Raw genomic sequence first — 14981 nt, forward strand, 5'->3', positions numbered from 1 at the left:
AAAATGATTATGACATTTGGCACATTATTAACCTTGGTTAAAAAAGTACAAAAAATAAAGTTATGCCTTTAAAAAACCTCCAATTGCAAAACTTAGAGATAGTTTAACCTAGTAGAATGTGTATCGTTTCCATCTATTATTTCAAATGTGATTCCAAAATTGCGGTAACAGAATTTTTAAGACTTTCGTAAATGCCTTTCACTTGGGGATTTTAATTAAAGCAGGTTGGCAGTGCACGTGATTGGTTTGACATTTGATTTGACAGATTATGTGTGCTGATCATGCAGACTTGACTAATTCAAGATGTAATGAACAAACTTAATAAATTTAATAATTCAACACAACAGGATTATATTTATACATTATTTATAATAAATGTTGATAGTGCTGTGATGGCAGATCAACTTAACGCCGGTATTTAACGATGTTGTATTTTCCGAGTTCAACGATGTGCCAGCTGGAAGGTTGATTTCACGAACACTGTGAAAAATTGTCTCAGTTTCTGGTGTCGATGTGGATGGCATGGAGTTAGCATATACAGCATCTTCTGTTGTCGATGTAGATGGCGTGGGATTCTCGTATACAGCAGCTTCTGCTGCTGATGTGGAAGGTGTTACTTGTTGAACCATACCGGCAATTCTTTTTTTCTCCTCAAGGGACTCCTCAATATAGCCCTCCGCTACTGTTGCGGACTTCCACCCTCCATGGCGCTTCAATGAGAGAAGATCTCCTCCATTTTCTACTAGTATTGTGGCTGAAGTGCGTCGGAACGAGTGACCTGTGTAACTCGCAGCATTTGAGAGTTTAAGAAAGGAAGCTATTATTTTTGGCATTTTACTAATAGTATTGTGGCCTATGTTTTGTTTGGTGGGTTTACCTCCTCGAAAGCCAATGAACACCTTTGGCATGTCTGGCACAGGTCTATATCTCATTCGCTGTATTCATCCATAATGGGTCTGTTATTACAAATTTTCGAGAGCTGCCATTTTTTGAATTAGGAATGTTGATTATAATTATATCATCCCGTATGTCGACATCACTCATATGCATGTTACAGAGTTCGTCTGTGCGGCAAGCTCCAGCAACTCCAATGGTTAGAACCGCCTATGGTAAAGAGGATTATTGAAGTTTGCTATAAACTATTGGATAGTTACCTTGGTTGATAAAAAAGCTACATCTGGAGCGTCTCTTAGAAATGTCGAGATTTCATTTCTAGAAAACACAGAGGATTTTTTTCGGTGTGTAGTTACCATTTTGCCTTTTTAGGAACGTTATTACTTTAGGAAATTTTGCGATATTGACTTGTTCGTTCAATAATATTGTTGATTTCAACATGGAATACAAAGCCCACAAACTTGAAGACATTTTTGTTCGTGCTTGTACCTCCATAAACACCAGCATAACACTTTCTGTCGTTTTGAAAACGCTATTTTCCCTGCACCAATGTTGGTAGTTTTCATACGCTTTTAAATAAGTTTTTCTGGATTTTTCTGGAAGCAAACTGGACTCCAGGGTCTTCGCCTGTTCTTTAATTTTAGGAGGAGTACAGGTAATTACATCACTCATCTTGAAAAAATGTTGAAAGATTTGCCAGACGATTGACAAAATTAAGCTGAAAATTGTTGATTTGTAAGTCACTCTTGACTTCTACTTCATCCGCATTATATTATTATACATAACATGTTCCTTACCTTAAGTTTTGATGAATCGTAGCACCAGTAATAAGTATTTTTAATGCGCAATAAATATTTTTTTAGAGAAACGTCAATTAAAACAAAAGAAGTATTTCAAGCGACTAATTTCTAATTTCTCATTTCTCCTGATACAAGGTCTTAGTGAAAAGGTGTGTTTCTTAAATAATATTAAAATATTATTAGTTGTAACAAACTTGAAAAAGGCATGAAGGTTTTTGTGGAAAACTTCTACTAGTGAAAAAAATAGTATATCCACCTTGATTGAGATGGCAATTATAACCCTCGCGTCTTATAAAACCTCGGTGCTGCGCACCTCGGTTTTATAACCTTGACGCTCGGGTTAATAATTAAAGTCATCTCAACCTTGGTAGATAATATACTATTTACTAAGCGTTCATTGAGGCTTTTGTTTTAGATGGTACATGCATTTTTCTCAGCTGTGTCCGTCTTGTACAGGTTGAAAAAGAATTGAATGCTGGAATAGTTTTTTAGATTCTAAACGCATCCAAAATCTACAACTTTTTTCGATTGGCGACAAATGTCAGTATCAATTTGAACGATATTGAAAACACGATTGCAGCCGTGAGGATTTGAATTTAAGTGGCACTACGCCTAGTGTGCAACATAGTTTCCAAACTGTAACAAACTTTCCTAGGGCACGGAAATTATTTTTATGTGTAAAAAATGGGTGTAAAGTGTAAATTAGGAAAAATAGCATAAAAAACTCGTTTGATAAAACTTAAAACACTCGTCCTTTCCAGCACTCGAGCTAGAAGCCTGGACTCGTGTTTTAATAAACTCGTTTTTATCCAAATTTTCCTTATGTGCATAATAATAATTTCGAATCTACTAAAGCATCCGATGTGGAAATGGCTGTAACCGCATTCAAAGTAAACGCGAAAATAGCTTTTCTACTTTGCGTTAACAATATTTTCAACGCTTTCAACGCGTCTGCGTTTCACAATAAAGACAATTGTTTTTATTATACAAAGTGTTTATAAATGTTTCTAGCATCAAGGGGAGCTTTGGAATTCCTGTCATGCGCTATTTTGCCGCGTTGTTTTCTCATAGTGTATATAACTATGTTCACAATTATTTCAAATGCCACTTACGTCTACGACTTTTCAGTTACGGTTTTGTGTCAAAATTTTAGATTTTCAGCCTTCAAACCACAACTTGAACAGTTTGTTTTCAAAACTAACTTTGTTCAATGATTGAGGTTAACTTCAAATGTCAGTTGAAAAAACAAAACCCACATTTGTAACGAGCGGCAAATTTATTTGACATTTCATAGCCACCCTTGATGCTAGAAACATTTATAAACACCTTGTAGCACGCAAAACAGTAACGTTTTTGGTTATGTTGTCTATGCCGACACGCGAACGTTGAACCAAAATCTCAATGATGATCATCATCATGATTATGAACATGTGGGTTTAGCGAAAATGAACCAGAAGAAAGACAAACGTTATAATACCTAATTTTGCAAAATTAAGCAGAAAACGACAGTGATTATTTAAATTGAAATATTTTCTTTGAAATTTTTTTTACCAACCGAACTTGTCAAAAATTCCTAATCGAAAATAATTTCTTTCAAATGCATTTTTTAAATTTATTTACAAAGTAGGAAAAATAGTATATTACACTCATTTCATACGACGACTTGTAGCACTTATTCGATTTAGTCAAAATTTATTCGGGCTACAATACTCGCGTACTCGCCTAATAAAATATGTGTAATAATGTACTATTGTTATAACAACAAATTATATTTAAGAAACGAATGTTATAAGTGGAAAGAACGAGTATTGTAATTTTTCCTATAATATTTGATTATCAAATCCATTTTTTTGTATATGTTGCTATGGTATGGTAATGAAGCTATTAACGCAATCCAAGCAAATACGGCAATAGCACTGTTACCACAGTAAATTACGAAATAGTAATCTTTGAAAAGCGAAGCCAAAGAAATGAATCATCTCTGCTGATTTTGTTGAAAAATTAGGAATAAGTAAAATTTAGTGCAAACGTTCTGGCACACTCTGTATAATAAATATCTTGTAGCAACTTCTTATACAGAACCGTGCAAACACAAAAGCAAACGGCAGCTTTACGGCGGAGAGCATTTAGGGCGAAGTAAGGATTCTTTTAAATTTCCAAAACCAGGCAGATAAAAGGTATTGGGCGCCACTGCGGTTTAACACTATCAGCAACCCCCGCAGAAGGTCACTGAAATAAGACTGAATTAAATGAAAATTACTAAAACAAAAATTGTCTATTAATGTACTCTACATGGTTGGTTAAATTCTGACTAAATCGAGATAATGTAAAATTGCTAAAGTCAGGACATCTGTGAAGCAGGTCCTGATCGAACAATTTATCTAGTAACTAAAGATTCAGATCTGTACCTTTTACAAAATGAAAATAAAATGAAAATACACAAAAGACACGAGCTTAACGATACGGCATGTGTCGCTCACTCACATGTCGGTAAGGGCATTAAAACTGCCTACCAACTCGCCCTTCTAAGTCGATAGGAATTACAAGTACAGGTAATTTAATCTCAAAAGGCGTCGGTGCAACTTAGCTTGACTTGAGGTTCTTGAACGCAAAACTAAAGGGTACCACTTATCTTTGGTGTTGCCTGGATCGCTGGCAATGGGCCGAGGACGACGGCATCCGCAAAAAGGATCGGGACACCCGAAAAGTTGGATGATATTCCTATGTCCTCATGGCGTTCAATGGAATTGGAATTTCAAGCGGTATGGCGACTAATATTGGTATTCTCCCAAAGCAACGTGAAATTCGGGTGGAAAGTTGTAGCACTTCCACTAGCTGAAATTCTGAGGCGGTAACATGTGGTTGATCCGCTGCCTCAAGGCGGCCACAATAGAAAAATAATTCCTAACACGGATACAATGCTTGATAAACGGAATAAGCGGTAATTAAACAAAAATTTATCTCATACTGACAAAACTAACGTTTCAGTTTTTGAGATGATAGCTCTACTCTGGCTACGATGTTATCGCCGTGATGTTTTATGATCCCAAGCATCTGAAGAAGTCCCTAAAGTACTTCATTATTGATTATGCTCTTCTTCACCGGCAAATTTTGAAATGCTACACCATATTAATATACAGGTGTCTCTGAACTCGCGCTCCAGAGAGCAAGAGAGGGTGCCGGCAGCAATATCGATGGTAAATCCCGGGAGCTTATTTTTGAGGTGGAGTAGGCAACGAGAGTGTATTGTTCATATGACCAATGGACATATGTGTCCATAGTTACCAATTTTCAAATTTTGTTTAGCTTCGAAATTGGCTACCGTTTTTTCGTCTTAACTCGATTATTTTGTAAGCTAAAAAATTTTTGTTTTGAAATTTTGGTTCAGAATTGTCTTTATAAGCCCTTTCTTTCTGGGGCGCGAGTTCTGGGACACTTGTATATAAAAAATACTCTTAATTCAAACAAATAATTATGTATTTCGATTGTCCCATTTAAACATAATTAAATTGACTGTCACGAAAATGTGAATATTTTATTTTAATTTCTCGAATTTCAATTTCACATCATTTGTTGATTTTGAAAAAGATGTCATATAAACTCATTATAGACCACTATGTTTATGAAAATGTAAAAAGTTTTAAAATACATACAATAGAATTATGTTTTATTTATTCTTCTTTTTCTTTCTCATTGAAACCTATTGTAAATCACATTTTCAGCACATTTTGTTGCTAACACAAAGCGTTATCATGAACGCAAAACAAAGCAATCTTGTCTTTTGATTTATAAAATCAAATTCCTTGATACAGCCGGGGACACAAAATCAAAGTCATTTTTCTGACATTTCAAAAATTTGAGTGTAATTTGCGCATTATTATCATCAAAGTATTGACATGTTGTTAATTATCAATTATCATGACTGCAATATGCCGATAAAACTAGAATTGTCTCTTTTAGTACAGATCAATATGATCTACAGTCAGATCCTTGCAATATTGGCAATACCGAAAATTCTAGCTATGTAGTTTGGGACACGGAATTTTAAACGACTTGTCATTTAAATTTCATAATTATGGATTGAAGAAGAAAAGTTTAATGCCAAAATTAAAGATTTCTGTGCAATAATTATAGGTTCAAATGAATTTGTTAACAAGATTTTTGAATTAACAATCTTGATCAGTGTGGCATCGTTCACTTGAAACCATAGTTACATTACTACTCGTTCATGAGCCGATCTGACTAACGCCAACAAAACAACAGCAACTACTATGGCTTTCAATACTCGAAATTTAAATTATTGGGGGAACAGTTCAGCAATGTTGCCATTTTCCAAATTTTCTTTTAGTGCTCCTGCGAAAACAGATCAATAATTGGTTGTCCACATATGGAAAACATGGAGGCAGTCAAGAACTATACAGAGATGTGACGATACATGAAATCACACATTGGAAAAGAAATTGCCAGGCAGCATGTGTGTATAGGGTCGTTTACAAAATCAAGAATAGGACGGAAATCAGCATTCCACTTCCAGATAATGAAGAAGATTTTAAAAAAATGTTTAGTCGTATTACTAAAATGGTTCTTGGAATGCTTGTGGTCGAAAAAAAATTAGATCCACTTGCAGCCAAGATTTTACAATTAATACACTTAGAAGACAGAGCCTTACAATCCTGTACAGAATGATCGGAGGAACAGCGCGGACAAGTTATGTCCTTTTTACAGTTTTTTGTTATTTTGTCCATAGTGTTCGTTGAGGTCTACGATTGATTGCTGAATGATTTTCCATCTGTTTACTTACCGTTGGCTTCGTTCTGCTAGTCTTTACGATCACTTCCATTCTTTGTTTTGATTCGGATAACCCCAAATTTTCACCTGTCAAGGGGTCACCTTCTCGATGACGAAATGTGACGTAGAACCGAAGAAGCGATAGCAGCCATTCTGGTTCCGGTAGATCACTTGCGGTTTAGATTTCGAGTCATACGGTACTCCAAAGTTTTTCGATATTTTTGAGTTTTGAGAGTGACTTAGTGGCCTTTTTGACTTGATTGCTACGTTGCTATCTGGATGGGTCACTAAGATTCCTGGAGGAGAGCGGGATTTGTCGGGGCTCGAGATCGAATAAATCCACCGCGAGGTGAACCACGTGGAGAACTTTAAGGCCGCTTTCCATCGTAGTAAGTAAAATATTCCAGTGTATTCATCTTCCTAAGGGTATTTTCCACCCTAGGGCCTTCTATTCTCTGCTGTTCTTTTTCTTTTTTTTCCTCCCCTTTTGGTTAGGAGTGCGAACTGGAATTTCGTAGTTTGGATTGTTGCCGTTTGACCGAGCTGTACAACCTCTTCCCTTTTTGGATTCTGGAAGGCTCACCACTCAGGAGCATCTGAAGAAGAGTTGGTAGGAGGAGCTGTTGGGGCGCCTGTAGGAGTCAAGGTCAGATCGTTTTATCCACGTTTTTGTTCGAGTCATCGTTATCAACGCCATCGTGTCATCGTTATCAACGCCATCGTGTCATCGTTTGTGTTAACTTTTGTTTTCTGGTAGGAGTTTACGGCTTCACCGTAACCGTCCTTGTTAATTGGAATATAGTGGTTGGGAGATTACAGCTTCACTGTAATCAACCGTTTTACATCTAGTATTTTATTTTATTTTGTTTTTTATTACTAGTACAGACGTTCTTTGTAAGTCGGGACCCGGTAATAGCGAATTTTGAAAGATTTAACTGTTGCGCGAAATCTCGATGTACCGTCGGCTTGCGCAAGCGTTCGGGTTACAGCGAAACGTCGTAATCTAAAACAGCAACGATTGCTGGTGTAAAGACAACGTCCATTTTAGTACTGTTTTTTTCCCCTGTTTTTTCTTTAGGTTTTACAAGTGTGTTTTTTGAATATATTCGTCCCTTGTTAGTTTCTCTTTTTTTTTCTTCCTCGTTCGGGTAAGCTACATCGAGTACTTTGGGTCCGGGTACTCGCAAGTCGTAGCCGGAGGATCCTGGCGCCCTCAAGATTATCGGGTCGGTGAGTTTTAACGAACCCACCCAGACTGAGCTACCGGCGTAGATTTGTAACCAGCCGGCCCGAGCGACTTTAGTCAGTCAGTTTGTTTTTTTTTGTAGTTTTTTGCGTGACAAGAGGTATGGTTAAAACCATTGCACGTGTAACATCTGCGCACATCAACAGCGTCATAAATAGTACAGGGATTTAACCCCACTAGTCAATGACCCACACTTAAGGCCCTATTGTAGGTGGAAATATCCACCTCCAAGAGGGCTTGAGATACTGTCTGATTCTTTTTCAATGGAGAGAAGCCCAACAAACAGCAAGAAGAATCAGCATTAAAGATAACATCATTTTAACTTTTAATGTACGTTAGCATATTGTTCTCCCCAATAACGTTTGAGATACCAGCTATTCTAATACGAAGTAAAAACTTCCTAACTTCCCGTATTTCATAATTAAAAGATAAACTTTTGTCAAAAACCAGTTATTTAAATTTATCCGCATCATCGAACCCAATCAGTACGCCGCCATCCTTAAGGTTCTTCACTTTGCCTATCTTAAAATTAGATTCCATCAAGTTAATATTAGCAATTAAATCCGACTTTGTCGTTGCGATAGTTTAATTTTTGTTTTTAGGCTTAATAACTAATGATTTTTGTGAATTTGTAGCCACCTTATTTGCATATGAAAATTTTACTGCAGCACCAACTTGATTCCCTCTAGAATCCCCAATCGAGTTTGGTTTGGTACACAAGAAGGAAATGTTGTTACGAAGCTGAACATTTTCATTACGCAAAGCAATGATTTCATCTTTAAACTCAGAGATCATACCTGTCAGTGCAGTGACATGCTTGATAATCGCATTATCGATTATTGTTTCAAGATTAATTTGCGAGGTTGACAATAGCGAAGAACCGGCTTCCTGTGAGAAAAAAATTAAGCCTGCCACATTAGTGTTTGATCCGAAACTAATTCTAGCATTAGTTTTCTCCCTACAGCTCGAACACTGCCATGTTGCAAGTTTCCCTTCACATTCCATTCGATCAAATGCATTTTCTGTGAGCCCCCACAGGTCAGTTGAAAATTTGCCATACACGTTCTGCAAGAAACATATGACACCGTTCGGGAAATCGTTCTAACACACTTGAAACAATTGATGGTCATCTCAATAACAAATCAATAACTTTAATAATGGAACAGCAGAGACCTGACCCCCCTAAACAGGGGGTTAGGTACGAAAAAAAATACAGAAATCCAAGCTGCGAAAGGGCAGTTAAACAAGCAATAGACAGTGCTATAGAACTACCCTGGCTCCCTTAAGGGCAAGCTTGAATTACCACGACTTAAAATTTCGTACGTGCCCACTAAATGATAAAATTTACGATAAGCAAACGACGAAAACCCATAAAAAGAACAGCACAAGAAGTGTAGACAAACCGAAACAAATAAAAAGAGCACTGATTACACTTATTTACACGACTTAACAATTAAATTAATAATCCACAATAATTACCAATAAACGATTTCACCTACGACACACGACCACGATCACGATGATAAACCGAAAGATCTTCATAATGGAAAGTGCACGTTTAAAACAAATGAGATTTGATTTTATTACTCAAATCAGATCGTACCGCCAGCAAGGACGGCCAGTGATATACATGATACATGGTACGACACTCACGGCGTTGTTAAAAAAGTTTTATCTGATGGATCGGCGAACTGTGTTTTGACTACTCCAAGCCGGGGAAAACCAATAATAATCCTATCCCCTGGAAGTGAAAATGGATGGGTGCAAGGTAGTTTGTTGCTTTCGGCAAAAAATATAACGAACTGTTCAGCGGATTACCACCCGGACATGGGCAGCCTTTTATTCGAATAAAAGAAAATCGGAAAAAACCTGTAAGAAATGCCTGAAAACTGTTAACAATCTTGATCAGTGTGGCATCGTTCACATGAAACCATAGTTATATTACTCGTTCATGAGGCGACCTGACTAACGCCAACAATACAACAGCAACGTTATGGTTATAAATACTCGAAACTTAAATTATTGGGGACACAGTTCAGCAATGTTGCCATTTTCCAAATTTTCTTTTGGTACTCTTGCGAAAACAGAAAGTCTGGAATTAACCACCCAATTACCCCCTTTCAAGGTGGTGCGCCACTTCTCGGACACTGTATGTGTCTATTTGTCTTTTAATGTATAAATAATTTAGACAAATTGCCGTGGATAATTGGTTGTCCACATATGGAAAACATGGAGGCCGTCGAGAACTATACAGAGATGTGACGATACATGAAATAACACATTGGAAAAGAAATTGCCAGCCAGCATGTGTGTATAGAGTCGTTTACAAAATCAAGAATAGGACGGAAATCAGCATTCCATTTCCAGATAATGAGGAAGATTTAAAAAAAATGTTTCATCGTATTACTGAAATGGTTTTTGGAATGTTTGTGGTCGAAAAAAAAATAGTAATGATAGAGTTTACGCATCAGTAAGCTATACCCCTGCTCGTTGTGCATGCAATGTGCAGGATTTTGATATGGTCGCAGAGGAGCCTCGTATGCGATCTATAATTACAGAGGTATCTAGTTATTTTTGCAAGATGAAGTTGTAATTTGGATAATTTCATAAATGATAAATAATAAATATTTATTATATAAGAGTGTAAGGACGCAAATTATTCTCGCCAAAAATCAGTTATTCTCGAGATCGTAGATCGAGAGAATAAGATTTTTGGAGTGAATAATTTGTCCTTACACTTGAATATAATACTAGATTTTATCCAAAGCCTCTGTTGGTTGCAATTAAGGCATTAAAAGAATTGACAGAAGTGACAGCAGTGATAAATTTTTAGTGTTTAGAAAGCCATGCTTGCATTGTTGTCATAGAAATGTAGCATAATTTTCTTTAAAGTATTTAGAGAGTAAAAGAGTACTTTATTTGTCCAAAATAAGTGAATAAAGTACTACTTTATTAGTGCATTTTGGTTAAAAGTATTATGTATGTATGTTTGTTTGCTTGGAAAAGTTTATATCCCTAAATTTAAAGGAGAATATTATCTACAATTGAATTTAAAATCAAAAATCAAGTTTTTTTAAATTAATCCTGATAAAGAAGAATTTGAATTGTTACAAAAAATATCTCGTGAAGGACAAATCAATATCACACAAACAATGTGTTCCTCATAATTGTTTAAACAACATTGATTTTATCAATACATCTTAAACGCCAAGCCAGTAGAGTTCATAGTTTGAAACAAGTAAAACAGTATCAGCTGACTCAAGCAGTACCAGCAGGTACGCTACTGAAGACACGCAAGCGCGCGAGCAGCATTGTTTTAAACTTCTGTTCTGCGTTCCTTTATGGCTGTGTACCTCTTTAGAAAAACAGACTCTAGTACATCAAGCTAATAGTTAAGTTTAACGAAAATATTGCTCACAATATACAGGGTGTCCCAGAACTCATGCCTAGTCGAAAACCGGGAATATCGGGAAAAGGTGTAAATGTGTAAATTGCTGAAAAAAAAGTTCCAGCTCCAACAGAAACTGAGAAAAGACATGACAAAGTTGACCAATCACAAGGCCGCGTGGAGATGGTCTGGAGGATACACTGGCGTGTTGCTAAGAAACCAGTTTAAATTTTCTCCTTTGAATTTTGTATGAACAATCTGGTCCACTATAAATTTCACTGACGTTAGAATGACAGGCTTCAATAAATCTAACTCATATTGAACTTAGTGTGCAGAAACGGCTTAGCGTACTTTAGAAATTGACTAGAGGGTTGAAGACTACTGGTTGACGAGCGTTGAATGACAAGAGACGCACTTGGAGGACAACTGACAGTGAAAATCCAAGTGGAGTGTGAAACGGCGTTTCTTTTGGTTTCCCTTGCTTGTTGGTTTCCTAGTTGGTGTTTGGTGGTAACAAATGTCCTAAAACGGTTCAGGAGTACTCGGCGGCAGAATGCCTCGAAATGCGTCTTATTTTTGAAGAGTGCTATCGAAATTAGTATTAGCAGCAAGGATGTTTTCCAGGTCGTGATTATTGTCCGGACAACAAAACGATTCTTAGTGTTGTTTCTCGGGCTGGACACACTGATCAGTTATTAACAGATCGGCGCGAAGTTGGTGGAGCAAGACAGGCCAGAACTGTTGAAAATGAAGAAGCCGTTTTGGAAGCGGTTGATGAACATTCCACGCAAAGTATCTGAACTCTGGCACGCCAGTTAGAAATCGGAAAATCTTCTGTACAAAAAAATCTCGCGATAGATCACCGGCACCCGTACCATGTCAAAGTTTGGTTAGTAGAGCTCATCTGTGTGTCCAAAATAATGGTGGTTTGTTCAAGTATTTGATTTAACTATTACATGATGTGCCTTGTTCTGTTTCTTGTTGTAATAAAAGGGTTCTTTTTAGAACCGTCATTGTGTGGTTTTTATCTGTCAAATTGACATTAGATGTCAGTTATAAAAATGTAGTGGACCAAATCAATTTTCCTTTTTAGGATTTAATTATGAAACCTAGCAACGTTAATATTATTTGTGCTTGAGCGTCTGGGATTGGTCAGTTTCATTAAGCAATTTCTCAATTTTACAAATTGCATTTTTGGCGTCCTGATTGCTGTCGGCATCCGCCCTTTTTCGGCTAGGCGTGAGTTCTGGGACACCTGTATTTTTCCCTAGTTTCTATCCACCTCGGCTTATGTCCTCCTCCTTGGCCTGTTTTAACGAAGTTAGAAACAAGATTGCAGATCTATCTACTTTATTACCATTGCAATGGGGCATTCATCAAACCCCACTGGCGATAGTAGTTAGCCACATTAACATCATTAATAATATTCCAATTATTGATAAAGCTATTGTGCTTGAAAAAGAGAAGACAGAGATACTGGTTAACAATAAAGTAGGCCGCCCACTTTGTAAAACCTTATCAACTTTAGAGGACTTATTACAACTTGTCCAGACATTGTAAGTTACAACGATTTGCAGTGGAACTGGAATATCTGGTAAATTTAACAAATTCTGTCAAGGTAACAATTCCAGAATAAACACCAAGCGTTGCCACCAATGTGCTCTATTAGGAAAAAGATTATTAAAAGCATCCAAACGAACGCAAAAGCAGAACCAAAACCTTGTTCTGCCGAAACAGAAACAAAACCGTCAATGCAGGCAACAAAAGAAGCAAGTTTGTGAAAAGAAGACAAACATCCACACCCTTGAAGAAGTCTTTCTAGACTTCCCGAGAGTCAAAAACTGGTGGTTCAAACGGCTTCCAAGAGAGTAAAAATATTCGTGCATTCTAATTAGAATTAAAAGTCCCAAGTTGTATCGCCACTTAAGAACACGAGAGCTGCTTCTATTGCCTGCTCCAAGCACGTTAGCAGGATACATTCGGCACATTGACAGCAGTTATGGGTTTCGCCAATAGAAATGAGAAACTAACTGGGAGATCATGTGCTTGTGATTGCGTTCCAGTCTCTTGCGGAAAAGCAGATGCAAACCCTTGGTTGGTTCTTAACAAAAGCCAACATCTCAGGAAATATTCTTTCAAAACTTATTCTAGAAGCAACAACTCTGTGTGAAGCAGCAGGATTATTTGTGGATGTTGTAACGTCGGTTGGAGCTACATGAAACCGGTCGATGCGGAAGCATTTGGAGGCAAGAAACCTTGATTCACCGTGGTGCATGCATCCATGCAATGATCATTGACAATTAAGAATGTGTTCTGATTTTGTTCATTTATTGAAATGCATCAGAAATAGGCTTGTTGCAAAGAAGCAATTTTATGTTCCAAATTGGCTCACTTTGAAAGATTGTTGGAGTATGATGCAAACCATGAATTCAAATTAGCCCCCAAACTGATAGTAAATCATGTGGATCCCCAAAATCATGAAAAGATGACAAGTCGGTTTGCATTTCAGCTCCTCAGCAATACTGTTTCGGATGCTCTAACAATTTTGAAATGCTAAAACACTCCAGGCTTTAAAGATGTTAGTAGTAAGGGGGGCCCATTAGTGGATTAATTAAAGGTCAATTAAGGTCAATCAAAGGTCAATTAAAGGTCAATCAAAGGTCAATTAATTAATTAATTAATTAATTAGCGCTTTAATTAGGCTAATGAATTTTTAATTGTTTTTTAATTGGATATTAATTAGATATCAAAGTGAAAGTTGAATTAATTAGATCAATTAATTTGATTACGTAATTAGGTCAAGGTCAATTAAAATAATTGAGTAATCAAAATTGATAATGACAAATTGATAATGACTCATAATTAAATAGATATAAAAGAGAAAGTTTTAATTGACCTTGACCAATTCAATACATGTGGTTGCATAACCTGGTGAAAGTTTTTAAGTGACCTTGATCAGATAAGCAGCGGGAAATTTGAAAAAGGGTGACAAAATTTGAATTTGTTGAAGTAAAAGTTGCGGGAAATTTAAATTATAAAATGGCGGGGAATTCAAAAACCAGAAATTGTGGAAAATAAAAGTCACTTATACATGTGGTTGCATAACCTGGTGAAAGTTAAACAGCGGGAAATTTGAATTTTGAAAAAAGGTGGCAAAATTTGAATTTGTTAATTCACATCAATTGCGGGAAATTTGAAATTAAATTTGAGGGGATTGAATGTTGTTGAGAAATTAAAAAAAAATGTGAAATGGTGGGAAATAAAAATCACTTTATAATGAAATTTTATTGATTTTCATCTGTACTATTCCCGCTATCATCTGAATCGTCCTCATCATCATCTTCTTCTTCGGTTTCCATTCTGACCTCGTCAATAAATTCATCTTCGAAGCATATCTCCGTCGCTTCCTCCTCATCCACGAGATTAGTGTTGCACCTATAGCACCGGAGCTCCATTTTTTTTATCCCAGTGTTGATGAATGTTTTCAACATAAAGTAGCGCTTTTCTTTTTATGCACCACAAGCATATGGGATTACTCACCGAATCCATATAATATTTGTAACAATATTCTGGAACGAGGTTGTATTAGGTAAAGATAATAGACTTGTTTGACTTACCTTGATGTTCAGCCATTTCAACAGAAACACTTGAAACTTTAAATTAAAAAAAAAACAAATTGAAGATCTGTACCCTCAAGCTCACAGAGGTGGCTCAAAACTAAATACTGTCTAACCGATTCTCACCCCTCTACACCCAAAAGATGTCATTAGGCAGGTTGTAATTACCTGGCATTCTATTGAATAGAAAGTTGTAAATGGTAGTGATGATTTTGTCTTTCCCTTAAAATATTTTGATTTGGGCGAAA

At 36.6% G+C, this 14981-nt stretch overlaps 2 pseudogenes across 1 annotated transcript; both read right to left on the reverse strand.

Moving 5' to 3' along the window:
* Window positions 1–313: 313 nt before the first annotated feature.
* On the reverse strand, window positions 314–1228 carry LOC148176390 (uncharacterized; annotated as a pseudogene). Its single transcript, XR_015769987.1, has 2 exons — window positions 1155–1228; window positions 314–1104 (listed from the first exon to the last, which is right to left on the reverse strand). The product of XR_015769987.1 is annotated as an uncharacterized LOC148176390 (transcript).
* Window positions 1229–7785: 6557 nt separating this feature from the next.
* Window positions 7786–8858, reverse strand: LOC148176391 (uncharacterized; annotated as a pseudogene).
* Window positions 8859–14981: the final 6123 nt, after the last annotated feature.

The sequence above is a fragment of the Gnatocerus cornutus genome, chromosome 4, assembly GCF_029298725.1.
Source record: "Gnatocerus cornutus isolate USDA-ARS CGAHR chromosome 4, icGnaCorn1.1, whole genome shotgun sequence".
Classification (NCBI taxonomy): Eukaryota; Metazoa; Arthropoda; class Insecta; order Coleoptera; family Tenebrionidae; genus Gnatocerus; species Gnatocerus cornutus.